The sequence below is a fragment of the Podarcis bocagei genome, assembly GCF_964188305.1.
Source record: "Podarcis bocagei genome assembly, chromosome: 16".
NCBI classification, from domain to species: Eukaryota; Metazoa; Chordata; class Lepidosauria; order Squamata; family Lacertidae; genus Podarcis; species Podarcis bocagei.
The window spans coordinates 18,696,203-18,709,410 of NC_138142.1; positions in this window are offsets into that span (position 1 = coordinate 18,696,203).

Below are 13,208 nucleotides of genomic sequence, written 5' to 3' on the forward strand. Positions count from 1 at the left end.
GCAGACAGCTGCAGAGCAAGGCGAAGGCGCGCGCACCGGCTGCGCACAGCCGCCAACATCTGCTGGGGGAGGGAGGGGGAGAGGACCGCGCTTGCACAGCTAATTAATTGCCTCCTGAATTAACAAATGATGTGGAAACAAAGCAGAGCAATCGAGGCAACAGTGGTGAGGAGGAGACGCTCCAATTTGCACCGGAGCTTGGAGAAGCGATGGGTCCTTGACACAGAGGAGAAGCCAGTTGAAGATGCACTTCAGAGTTTGGACGTAAAACGGGCAGGGTTATGGGGCTGGAAGGGATCAAATGCGAAAGTCTTCAAGAGATACTGCTGTGGATAATAACTTCTCGGGTGATGAGGAGGAGGAGCAAGAAGTTTAAAATTGCATGGCTCTGGAATTGGCTCACACGAGAGGTAGCAAACAGCCAACTCGGATGCAGCGGCGTAGCATGGGGGGACCACAGGGGCAGTGGCCCAGAGCGCAAAATTGTTAAAAAGGTAAAGGTAAAGGGACCCCTGACCATTAGGTCCAGTCGTGGCCGACTCTGAGGTTGTGGCGCTCATCTCACTTTACTGGCCAAGGGAGCCAACGTGCAGCTTCCGGGTCATGTGGCCAGCATGACTAAGCCGCTTCTGGCAAACCAGAGCAGCGCACGGAAACGCAGTTTACCTTCCCGCCAGAGCGGTACCTATTTATCTACTTGCACTTTGATGTGCTTTCGAACTGCTAGGTTGGCAGGAGCAGGGACCGAGCAACGGGAGCTCACCCCGTCACGGGGATTTGAACCGCCGACCTTCTGATCGGCAAGTCCTAGGCTCTGTGTTAGAGGCACCAAATTTCAACATCTGGTGGTGCCTTAAAACAACTGCACACTTCTGTTGCTGGGCTCCGTTGAAAATGGCTTCTCCATGTGAACCAGGAAGTGACCTCTCCAGACAACGGAATGACTCTTCTTTTCTTATCTCTGTGGCTGTGATCTCCTGGGTGACTCAGGCAGTTGAATGTGCCTGCATACTCCATCTGTTTCCCTCCTTCTCACCCACCTGCTCTGTGCAGCCCCGGATGCTGGCAACCCACGCTATGCCACTTCTTGGATGGTTAAAAAAGCCAGGGTGGTGTAGTGGTTGCAGTGTGTCATACTAGGACCTGGGGAAGCATGGTTCAACCCCCCCCCCCCACACACACACACGGCCATGAAGCTCACTGTCTGTGACCTTGGGCCAGTCACTGCCTCTCAGCCTAATCTAATATACACATCTTTTTATGCCATTTTGCCTGATGTACACATCTTTGTAAAATAATAATTCCTTGTAAAATAATTATTCCTTATATAATGCATTTTTGTATGCTGCTTTCATGTGTGTGTGTGTGTGTGTACTGTACATATACATATATGTTTGTATACACACACATTCATTTTCATACATACATGCATGTTTGTACACATGACAGGGTTGGGGAACTGCACTGGAAAAATTGGAGCATTTCCAGCAGTGGCTATTTTGGGGCTCTTGTGCTGTTTCAGAAAGTATGAATTAGGCAGATTCACCTATGAAGTTGTTGTTAATGACTGGCCCTTCACCCTAAGGTTTCAGGGCAGGTGACAACAGTTTAAAACTACTTACAAATGCAAACTGAGTAAAAAAATTAAAAATTCCCCACCTAGATACACCTAGACTTTAACCACTGTTTATGAACTATAGTTAATATTAACCATGGTTTATAATTATGTGAGAGTGAGGCTATTGTATGAATGCAAATACTGCGACAGCGAGAAAGCAGGCAGCCTCAGCCCTCTTTAGACATTTGATCAGAGAGGGAAGCTTTCCTTGCCGGTTACGGGAACCAGGTTGCACCAGTACAAAAGCTCGATTCCTGGCCGTCACATGGCTTTTTCAAAAGCCCTCAAGATGGCTTTCCACACAAGAACCAATAAAGCACGCAATTTATGGCATCAATAAAGCCACATATGAAAAGAAGAGGAAGAAAGCAGCATTTTCATAATGAAAATCATGGCAGCCACAGAATTTCATAAAACACCACAATAAGCTCAGGATAGTGTGTGTGTGTGTGTGTGTGTGTGTGTGTGTGTGTGTGTTAATCTCTGTACACTCGGTGAAATGAAATTCTTCTCATTGTTGCAGAAAGCCACCAGTGAGTTTCATCTGTGAAAACATTCCTTCTCCTCCAGACTTAGTTCAGGTCCAGCTTTATGGTTCCTCAGTCTGTTTAGAAACAGACAGTGGTGGTGCAGTGGTTAGTGCATTTGACCAGATCCTAGGAAACCAGGATTGAAATCTCCACTCACCATTGGGTGGCTTTTGGCCAATCACTGTCTCTCAGCCTAACACAGGAAGCTGCCTTATACGGAGCCAGACCATTGGACCATCCAGCTCAGCATTGTCTACACTGATTGGTGGCAGCTCAGCAAGACTTCAGGCAGGGGACATTCCCAGTCCTACCTGGAGATGTCATGGACACAACCTGGGACATTCTGCATGCAAAACAGACACTGTACCACGGAGATATGGCCTTTCCCATTGCTATCGCGCTACCTCGAACCTACCTTGCAGGGTGGTTATGGGTACAAAATGGGGAGGAAGTGAAGCAAGCTCTGGGAAGGAAAATTGGTCTATAAACCCAGTTTATTTCTTTTGTTGCATTTATAGTCCACCTTCTTCAAGGAGCTCAAAGTGGCATGTATGGTTCTTCACCCCTCCTTTGATCCCCTCAACAAACCTGTGAGGCAGCTTCTGTTGAGAGGCAGTGAGTGCCTGGCCCAAAGTCACCCAGTGATTTTCGGGGCCAGGTGGGAATTTGAACCGTGGCCTTCCAGGTCCTAGTCTGACACGCTAACCACTGCTCCACAATGTAAGAAATGAGTCCATTTAAAAGTTGATTTATATGTTGCTCTCCTCCTCGTTTACAGGGAAGGAAGACCCATTTTTTGAATCTGAACTCTTATACTTGTCATATCCTTTTGTTATTATTATTATTATACCTGAAGGAGCGTCTCCACCCCCATCATTCAGCCCAAACACTGAGGTCCAGCTCTGAGGGCCTTCTGGTGGTTCCCTCCCTGCGAGAAGTGAGGTTGCAAGAAACCAGGCAGAGGGCCTTCTTGGTAGTGGTACCCACCCTGTGGAACGCCCTCCCATCAGATGTCAAGGAAATAAACAACTATCTGACTTTTAGAAGACATCTGAAGGCAGCCCTGTTTAGGGAAGTTTTTAATGTTTGATGTTTTGTCGCTTTATTATTATTAATAATAATATTCAGTTGGGAGCCACCCAGCGTGGCTAGAGAAACCCAGCCAGGTGGGCAGGGTATAAATTTATTTTTATTATTATTATTAGACAAGAGTCTATACTGCTCCATCAAAGCCCCACAAACCACCCTGAGCTAGTGTGGGGCGCATAAGGCTTTAACTGGAGAAAATCCAAACTCACCCGATTAGAGCGAAGTGGAAAGAAAGATAAATGGGGAAATGGGGTGTCCATAGAGATCATTAGGGGGCTGGAGGGAGTGATGGATGAGACAACATTAGGGGAGCTAACTGTGCACAGCTCTGATAAATGAGGACTAATGAGGGGCAAAGGCATCAGCAAATATTTGTGAAGGCTGTAAACAAGAGGGAGGGGAGGCCACTGTGACAGGAGCTGGGACCAAAGGAAATTGAGATGGAGCCAGAATGCAAATGGCATTAGGCAACTGTGCAAAGGCAGCACTGAGCTCAGGGCTTCCCGGCTCCAGAAATAAAAGAAAAGGGCTTCGTCGAACCCAGTGTTACGTACACTGACTGGCAGCACTGACTCTTCAGAGATCTCCCCCAGCCCTTCCTGGAGATGCCAGGGATCAAACCCTTCCACATGCCAAGCAGATGCTCTGCCACTGAGCTGCAACAGCAAATGGAGGAAGCTGCCTTAGGCAGAGTCAGGCGGTTGCTCCATCTAGGTCAGTGCTGCCTACACTGGTCGGCAGCAGCTCTCTGGGGTTTCAGACCCCAGGACATTCCCAGACCCTACCTGGAGATGCTAGGGATTGAACTTGGGACCTTCTGCATGCAAAGCAGGTGCTCTATTCCTGAGTTATATCCTCTTCCGGAATATTTACAGTGGTGCCTTTGTTCTCAGATGCCTTGGTACTCAAACAAATTGGAACCCAAACGCTGCAAACCCGGAAGTATGTGTTCCAGTTTGTGAACTTTTTCCAGAAGCCGAACGTTCTCTGTTTTGAGTGCTACACTTCCATTTTGAGTGTTACGCTGAGGTCTGTCTGTTTTTGCTATTTATTTTGCATTTTTGTGGCTTTTTTATTTCATTTTTGTGACTGTATGGAACCTAGTTCAACTACTGATTGATTGTGTGACTACAGTACATTGTTTATTGCTTTCATTTTATGGATCAATGGTCTCGTTAAATAGTGTAAATTCGTGTTAAATTGCTGTTAAGTTTGAGAACCAAGGTACCACTGTACATGATGCCACCAGACTCTTCCTTCAGATAGCCTCTGAAAGCCTCGTTCATTGGGGTCAGCTCTGGGATTGTCCTGTGGGAGTGAGTCCCACAGTTTAACTGTGTACTGCATGAAAAAGTCCTTTCTCTTGTCTTGCCTTCACCTTCCAACATTCAGCTTCATTTGATGTCCCTGAGTTCTAGTGTTAGGAGAGAGAAAGGAAAACTTTTCTCTGTCCACTTTCCCCATGCCATCTGTAATTTTATAAAGGTTTTCAGGAGCGGCCTGTGGGTTTTGAAATGGTCACCATGATCCTACGAGCTGAGCCCTCCCATTGTGATCCAGGGTGCATTTTGTAGCTGACGTGATTAATTACATAAATTACGTTCTCATTGATGCTGTTATCAACCCATTCAGTTCAATGCAAAGGAAACACAATGCAAATTTGTGGGGGGTTATAATGACCGGGATGCGGGTGGTGCTGTGGGTTAAACCACAGAGCCTAGGACTTGCCAATCAGAAGGTTGGCGGTTCGAATCCCCGCGACAGAGTGAGCTCCCGTTGCTCGGTCCCTGCTCCTGCCAACCTAGCAGTTCAAAAGCACATCAAAGTGCAAGTAGATAAATAGGTACCGCTCTGGCAGGAAGGTAAACGGCGTTTCCGTGCGCTGCTCTGGTTTGCCAGAAGCAGCTTAGTCATGCTGGCCGCATGACCCGGAAGCTGTAAGCCAGCTCCCTCGGCCAGTAAAGTGAGATGAGCGCCGCAACCCCAGAGTCGGCCACGACTGGACCTAATGGTCAAGGGCCCCTTTACCTATAATGACCGAGAGCAAGAACAGCAAGCATAGATAGTATTTGTTGGTTTTGCTTCCGCTCCAGACATAGGACGAATAATCAAACATCTGCAGTTTCCACTCCTCTGCCTGCTTTTGCCAGAATTCTCCAACATTCCTATTAGTGGCTTGCAAAACACCATAATATTTTTAACCTCCCACCCTGCATGAATCAGTTAGTGAGCCAGTCCCACATGTCATTCATATATATATATATATATATATATATATATATGCTTTCGTAGTTATATAGTTATATAGTATATATATAGTTATATATATAGTTATATAGTATATATATAGTTTTCCAGCAGTTTTGAGCGTTTGGCAAGCCTTGCTTGGGAGGCTAGGAGGGGGGGGGGTCATCTCTGAAAAAAACCATGCCAAAAATATCATTCCAAGGCTCAAATGATTGAGCCTCAGCACAACGGTCCTCTCTCTCTAAGCAAAAGAAGAGGTGGTTGCCATGGCAACATGCCTCTCAAGGACCCTCCTGCAAGGCTAAAGAGTTGTCCAATTGTGGATGAGTGTGTTTGTGAGAATAGGTGTTCCCGGGGATTGTTAACTGGGAGCCTGGCAGGAGCCTCTTCTGGTGCTTTTAAAGACCTACCTTGGAGAGCGTTGGGCCCTGATGTCAAGGAAGCATGGAGCGCAGAGCAAATAGTTGTCTCCTAATAAATGTGTATTGACAAATTCGGGAACTGTTGCTCCTGCAAATAATTAAATGCATGGGGGTTTCCTATACAGGCATCTATTGATGTGTACATATCAATGCAAATGTATTTTTTTTTTAAAGTCATAAGCAGGAGAAGGCTCCCTTAGTGATCTTGACCTCATTGCTTGCCTGTCATTCGGGATTACAGCATGGGGGGGTTGCCTATTCTCTATGGGAGGAGTAAACTGACTCCATTGAGCTGTCCTTAAGTGTCCTCGTTGAAAATGGAGATGAGCTCTGAGGCTCATCTTTAGTTAAAGGTTCCCAACAGGCAGTGGCAGCAAGGAGATTTTCGTTTTTAATTACCGTGCATGGCTAGTGGATATGTAAAGTAAAGGTAAAGGGACCCCTGACTGTTAAGTCCAGTCGTGGACGACTCTGGGGTTGCGCGCTCATCTCACTCTATAGGTTGGGGGAGCCGGCGTTTGTCCGCAGACAGCTTCCGGGTCATGTGGCCAGCATGACTAAGCCGCTTCTGGCGAACCAGAGCAGCGCACGGAAACGCTGTTCACCTTCCTGCTGGAGTGGGACCTATTTATCTACTTGCACTTTGATGTGCTTTCGAACTGCTAGGTTAGCAAAACATTTGGAAGCCAAACGAAATAAAAAAGCCACAAAAACACAAAAATAAATAGCAAAAACAGACAGACCTCAGTGTAACACCCCAAATGAAAGTGTGGCACTCAAAACAGAGCACATTCGGCTTCCAAAAAACATTCGCAAACCGGGTTTGCAGCATTTGCATTCCAAGTTGTTTGAGTACCAAGGCGTTTGAGAATCAAGGTACCACTGTACTTGAATGCCGCTGGGATTTTTCACCTTTCCTGAGGAGGCTCTGTCTGTGGGGTATTGCAACACAGGATCGCTTCTTTATTCTTGTCGTGGGAATGTTAGAAGAGCTCTGCAAACAGGCCAATGGCCCACGTAGTCGAGCAGGCAGTGGCCAAGCAGATGCCCCATTGGGAAGCCCACAAGAGAGACTTGGGCACAACAACCACTCCTCCCCACTTGTGGTTCCCAATGTGGCCAGTAGCCTTCTACTCCACAAATTTGCCTTTGAAAGCCGTCCGAAGTTGGTGGCCATCACTGCTTCCTGTGGGTGGGAGTTCCACAGGATAACTATGCACTGGGCGAAGAAGTCTTTCCACTTGTCCATCCCTGATCTCCCATAATTCAATTTCGCTGGATGCTCCAACAGCGGTCTAGAACACTGTGCGATATTTTTGCAGCTTTGAGAATTTGTTTCCAAATGACAAACCATACAGAGCAAAAGCAATACAAATAGACAGAAACAGTGAAAGGAAAGGAAATAGAAAGAAAGAAAACAAAAACAAAACACAATATATTACAATTAGATAACAGGTTAAAATATAAAACTTCCAATAGTAGTAGTAGTAGTAGTAGTAAATAATTTATTATTTATACCCCAGCCACTCTGGGCTGCTTCCAACAAAACACTAAAATACAATAACCTATTAAACATTAATAATTCTCTTTATACTACTTATTTTGTCTATATTTGTTATTTATGCATATATGTCTGTGATGGGATGATTAGCTGCTTGTGCGTAAAATCGTGGTCCCTCAGAGTTTGTGCAACTCCACAAACCTCTGTGTGTGACAGAGCTCCTCAAACATGTCTGCCCTAGTCACTCGTAGATTCCGACAGTGGTTGTCTGCGGAAGCGCTTCCAGCATAGAAGCTCCTTAACGGAAACGCGTCTCCTGGACTCACGACGTGGCAGCTTCCGGCGAAGCATGGGTCTCCCTATGGGAGCTTCTGACACCTCCCCGCTGTTCTCGCTGGACGTGTCCCTGATCCCTCCCTCTTCCCTGCTAGTTCCTGCATTTGCTGCTGTGTCTCTCTCCGCATTCATGAGACCTTCCTCCAGAGACCCCTCTCTCCCCCTGCTGGTCCCTGCTTTCGCTGCTGACTCCTTCCCAGCCTCTGTGAGCCCTTCCACCTCCCTTTCCTCCGATGGCAGTTCCCTGACATCCACCTCCCCTCCAGGGCCCCCTTCCCCCCCGCCCATTCTCTCTCCTCTGGGCGGTGAGGAGATAAAACCCCGAAAAGAATCCTCTTCACCTTCCGACGTCTCGAACATTTCCCTCCATCGGTCTTCGTTCCGGCTCACTGAATCCTCCTCCTCCTCGGAATCAGGGAACCCCTCCAACTCTTCTTCTTCGTCGGTGGTGGCAAAGTATTCCCTCCAGAACCTCGCCACTGGCTGAGGTTTACGTGGGAACCTCTGATGAAAAGTTTCTATTAAAACCTCGTCATCTACATCCTCTGCCATGACCCAGGTGTTTTCCGACTCCGCTTCCCCTTCCCACATTACCAAATACTCTACTTGATCTCCCTTCCACCTGGAATCGAGAATCTCCGCTACATGGTAGCTGTGTTCCTTCTCCTCCATTGCTGGTCCCCTATTGACCCTCCCTTCTCTGTCCCCTTTATACAGTGACAGCAGCGACCTGTGGAAAACTGGGTGCAGCTTCATGTGGTTCGGTAACCGGAGTCTGAAAGCCACTGGGTTGACCTGCTGCGTGACTTCAAATGGGCCCAGTCTTTTGGGTCTTAACTTCTTACAACCCCCTTTGAATGGTAACCCTTGGGTTGACAGCCACACCTGGTCCCCCACCCTAATGGTTTCACCTTCTCTTCTGTTTTTGTCTGCCTGCCTCTTATATTCCTCCTTAGCCCTGTTTAAGTTAAGTTGGAGCTGGCGATGGATCGCCTCCATTTCCTCTACGAACTGTTCTGCAGCTGGAACGCTCCAGTTCTCCCCTTCCCCCCCTGGGAAGGCTCGGGGATGGCACCCGTAATTAGCCAAAAAGGGGCTCATCCCCGTGGACACGTTCTCTGCATTGTTGTAGGCAAATTCTGCCAACGCCAGCTTCTCCACCCAATCATTCTCTCTGTCATTCACATAACACCTCAAATATTGCTGGAGGACGCCATTAGCTCTTTCCGCCTGCCCGTTGGTTTCAGGATGCCGGGCAGTTGAGAAATTAACCTCTACATGCAGTAAGCTCATGAGCTTCCTCCAGAACCTGGAAGTAAATTGTTTCCCTCGGTCTGAAACCACCCTCAAGGGGGCGCCATGCAACCTAAACACATTTTCTACAAACAATTTAGCGGTTTCTTCTGCCGTGACCGCATGTGAGCAGGCTATAAAGTGGGCCATTTTGGTTAACAGGTCTACCACAACCATGATGGCTGTTTTCCCTCTGGACCTTGGCAGATCAGTCATGAAATCTATTGCCACTGCTTCCCATGGTCTTTCAGGTGTGGGTAGTGGTTCTAATAACCCTGCCGGTGCCCGCCTCTCCCCCTTGGCTCGTTGGCATTGGTCACACCCTCTCACATACTCCCGCACATCTTCCCTGACCTTGGGCCACCAAAATTCCCTGGTAACCAGCCACATGGTTTTGTGTTGCCCAAAATGCCCTGCTGTGGGGCTATCGTGCAGTTGCTTGAGTACCTTCTCCCTCAATTCCCCTTCAGGTATATATAACGCTCCCTTGTAATACAACGCCCCGTTTCTCTCCTCAAAACCCCCGGGTTTGTCTCCCTCCCTCCTGAGACCCCTGAGTTTGTCCTGGGCGTATTCATCATGCACCGTTCCCTCTACCAGTTCCCTTTGCCCCACCAATGCCGCCCCACACACCCAGCGGTCCTCTGGAATGACATGGGTCTCTTCGGGTGCTCCCTCCCCCTCCAAATATTCAGGTTTGCGTGAGAGAGCGTCCGCCCTAACGTTCTCTGGGCCTGGCACGTAACAAATCTCAAAGTTAAATTTGGAAAACTCCTGGGCCCATCTCAACTGCCGTTGGTTGAGCACTCGCGCAGTTCTCCAATACTCTAGGTTCTTATGGTCCGTGCACACTTGCACCTTATGTTGTGCACCAATTAGCAGGTGCCTCCATCTCCGGAAAGCCTCATGGATAGCAAGAAGTTCTCGATCGTAGACCGTGTAGTTCCTCTCGGATTTGTTCAGTTTTCGCGAAAAAAAGGCACACGGTCTCCACTCTGACTCCTCCCCCCCTGGCTGCAGGAGGAGCACCGCCCCAATGGCTCTGTCTGATGCGTCTGTTTCGACTCTCATCTTTTTTTGTAAATCCACATGCAGAAGTTGTTCTTCAGAGGCGAAGGCCCTTTTTAGCTCCTCAAAAGCTCGCTCCGCCTCCTCAGTCCAAACAAATTTCTTCTTACTGCTGAGACAGTCCGTTATGGGCGCCGTCAGGTGGGCAAAGTTTCGGATGAACTTACGATAAAAGTTCCCAAACCCTAGGAACCTCTGCACATCCTTCTTGGTTTTGGGAGTTTTCCATTCCAGCACTGCCTGGACCTTGCCGGGATCCATAGCCAATCCCTTGTCTGACAGGCGGTACCCCAGGAACTCTACCTCCTTGGTATGAAACTGACACTTCTCCAGTTTCACCCACAGCCGGTTGTCTAGCAGCCTGCGCAACACTTCTCTGACGTCTCTCACATGCTGCTCCTCATTCTCAGAATACACCAACACGTCATCCAGGAAGGCCACGCAATTCTTGTACAGCAAAGGCCCTAGTACGTGGTTCATCAGTGATTGAAAGCACGCTGAGCCTGCTTGTAATCCAAATGGCATAACTAAATATTCAAATGCCCCCAAAGGGGTGAACATGGTGGTTTTCCATTCATCCCCTTTCCTTATACGTATCAGGTTGTACGCCCCCCTTAGATCCAGCTTTGTAAAAATCTTTCCCTTCCGCACCCTGGTCAAAATGTCATCAATCCTGGGCATAGGGAAAGCCACTGGTTCTGTCACTGCATTTAACCCCCTGAAGTCACACACAAGTCTCGGCTTGTCCGTGTTCTTTTTATCCACAAAAAACACTGGGCTACCCCCCGCTGCTTTGGACTCTCTGATGAAGCCTCTCTTCAGGTTCTTGTCAATGAACTCTCGCAGCTCCTGCATTTCTCTGTCTGACATGGCATACAACTTGCCTACAGGAAGCTGTGCTCCAGGGAGTAAATTGATCTGACAGTCAAAGGGCCTATGCGGGGGTAGTTGGTCGGCTTCCTTCTCGCTGAACACGTCGCTGAGATCTGCATATTGTGGTGGTACCTTCACCTTCTCCATTACTTCTGTCCCTGCTAGGGTGGCTTGGGCCCCTGCTGAACCCTTTTCCCCTTTGCAGTGTTCTAAGCAATGTGCTGAACCAAAGGAAACCACTCTCTGATGCCAGCCCACCAGCGGATCATGTAGCGCTAGCCAGCTCATTCCCAAAATAATGGGAGCGCCTCCCAAGGTGGCCACATTAAACGCTATCAGTTCTGTGTGCCTGGCCACCCTCATTATCATTGGGACGGTCTGCAAGCTGACTCCTCCTCCCAACAACTCCCTGCCATCGATCGTGGTCACCTGCAGGGGGTTGCTTAAAGGGATCGTCTGTATCTGGTGTTCAGCAGCAAACTCTTTGCTCATAAAATTGCAGGAGCTGCCTGAGTCCAACAGCGCCTTTATCTTTAGGGGGTGTCCATTTTGCAGCTCTAGCGACACTTCAATCACTAGAGCAGGTTGAGGAGCTTCTGGCGTGGGCACTTTCACTGCTCTTTGGCCTGGCTGCTGTGCCCCGACTGTGGCAACCAGGCGTTGGCTTTTACCTGCTCCGGTTCTCCCTGCTCTCTTCCCTCAACAGCTCCCACCATCCCTTGCCATTCCTTCCTCTGGGGGCAGACTCTGGCAAAGTGGCCTGGCTGTTGGCAGAGATAGCATTTCCGGGCGCCTTTTCCCTCCTTCTTAGCCCCCTCACTGGGCTTTGAAACTGCGCGCGCGCGCGCTGTTCCGATTTCCATCGGCTCTGCCGGCGGGAAAGTTGTCTCTGGAATCTCAGGAATGCGGAACTCCTTCCAGCGTTCCCCTTTCCCTTCCCGCCTCTCCAAAGCTCTCGCCTCCTGGCGCGCTCCTATGGTCAGCGCAGATTTAGTCAGCTGATCCATGGAATCCGCCCTAGGACCCCGGGACAGCTCGTCTTTCACGGCCGAAGCCAGGCCTTCTTCAAATAGCATTTGAATGGGTGCCGCCGATAAGTCCCACCCCAATCTGTGAACCAGCATAGTGAACTCAGTCCAGTACTCACGGACAGATCGGCTTCCCTGCTTGCAAGCCATCAGCTGTCTGCGCACCACTCCTTCCTCAATATCGCTTGAAAACATGAGATCCATTGCACGAAAGAACTTCATGGTGTCCTTTAGTACGTCATTGTGCGTTGCCATCAGGGGCCTAACCCAGTCTCTCGCCCCCCTCTCAAGATGCCCAATCACGAAAGCAACTCGCGATTCCTCGTCAGGGAATTCATCAAACTGCACATTGAGAGCATATTGCATCTCTGTTCTAAAGGCATGATAGTCCTTGGGGTCCCCCCCAAATTTCTGCACCAATCCTGGTACCTTTCTGTTGAACTGGGTGGCTCTCCCCTTCTTGTCTGCATCCTGAGCCCTTCTCTCCTCAAGCCTAGCCGTCTGCAGCGCCAATTGGATTTCCAACGCTCGGTACCTATCTTCCAAGCTTGGACCCGCTCCAACTCCTGCCTCTCCGGCTCCGGCTGGGTCGCTCATGATGCCTTCTCCTGCACAGACAGCTTACAAAGACTGTCGGAATGCTGTGATGGGATGATTAGCTGCTTGTGCGTAAAATCGTGGTCCCTCAGAGTTTGTGCAACTCCACAAACCTCTGTGTGTGACAGAGCTCCTCAAACATGTCTGCCCTAGTCACTCGTAGATTCCGACAGTGGTTGTCTGCGGAAGCGCTTCCAGCATAGAAGCTCCTTAACGGAAACGCGTCTCCTGGACTCACGACGTGGCAGCTTCCGGCGAAGCATGGGTCTCCCTATGGGAGCTTCTGACACCTCCCCGCTGTTCTCGCTGGACGTGTCCCTGATCCCTCCCTCTTCCCTGCTAGTTCCTGCATTTGCTGCTGTGTCTCTCTCCGCATTCATGAGACCTTCCTCCAGAGACCCCTCTCTCCCCCTGCTGGTCCCTGCTTTCGCTGCTGACTCCTTCCCAGCCTCTGTGAGCCCTTCCACCTCCCTTTCCTCCGATGGCAGTTCCCTGACAATGTCTATGTGTGAAATTAATAAAGATTATTAGCAAGGACCCAGGTGGTGCTGTGGGTTACACCACAGAGCCTAGGACATGCCGATCAGAAGGTCGGCGGTTCGAATC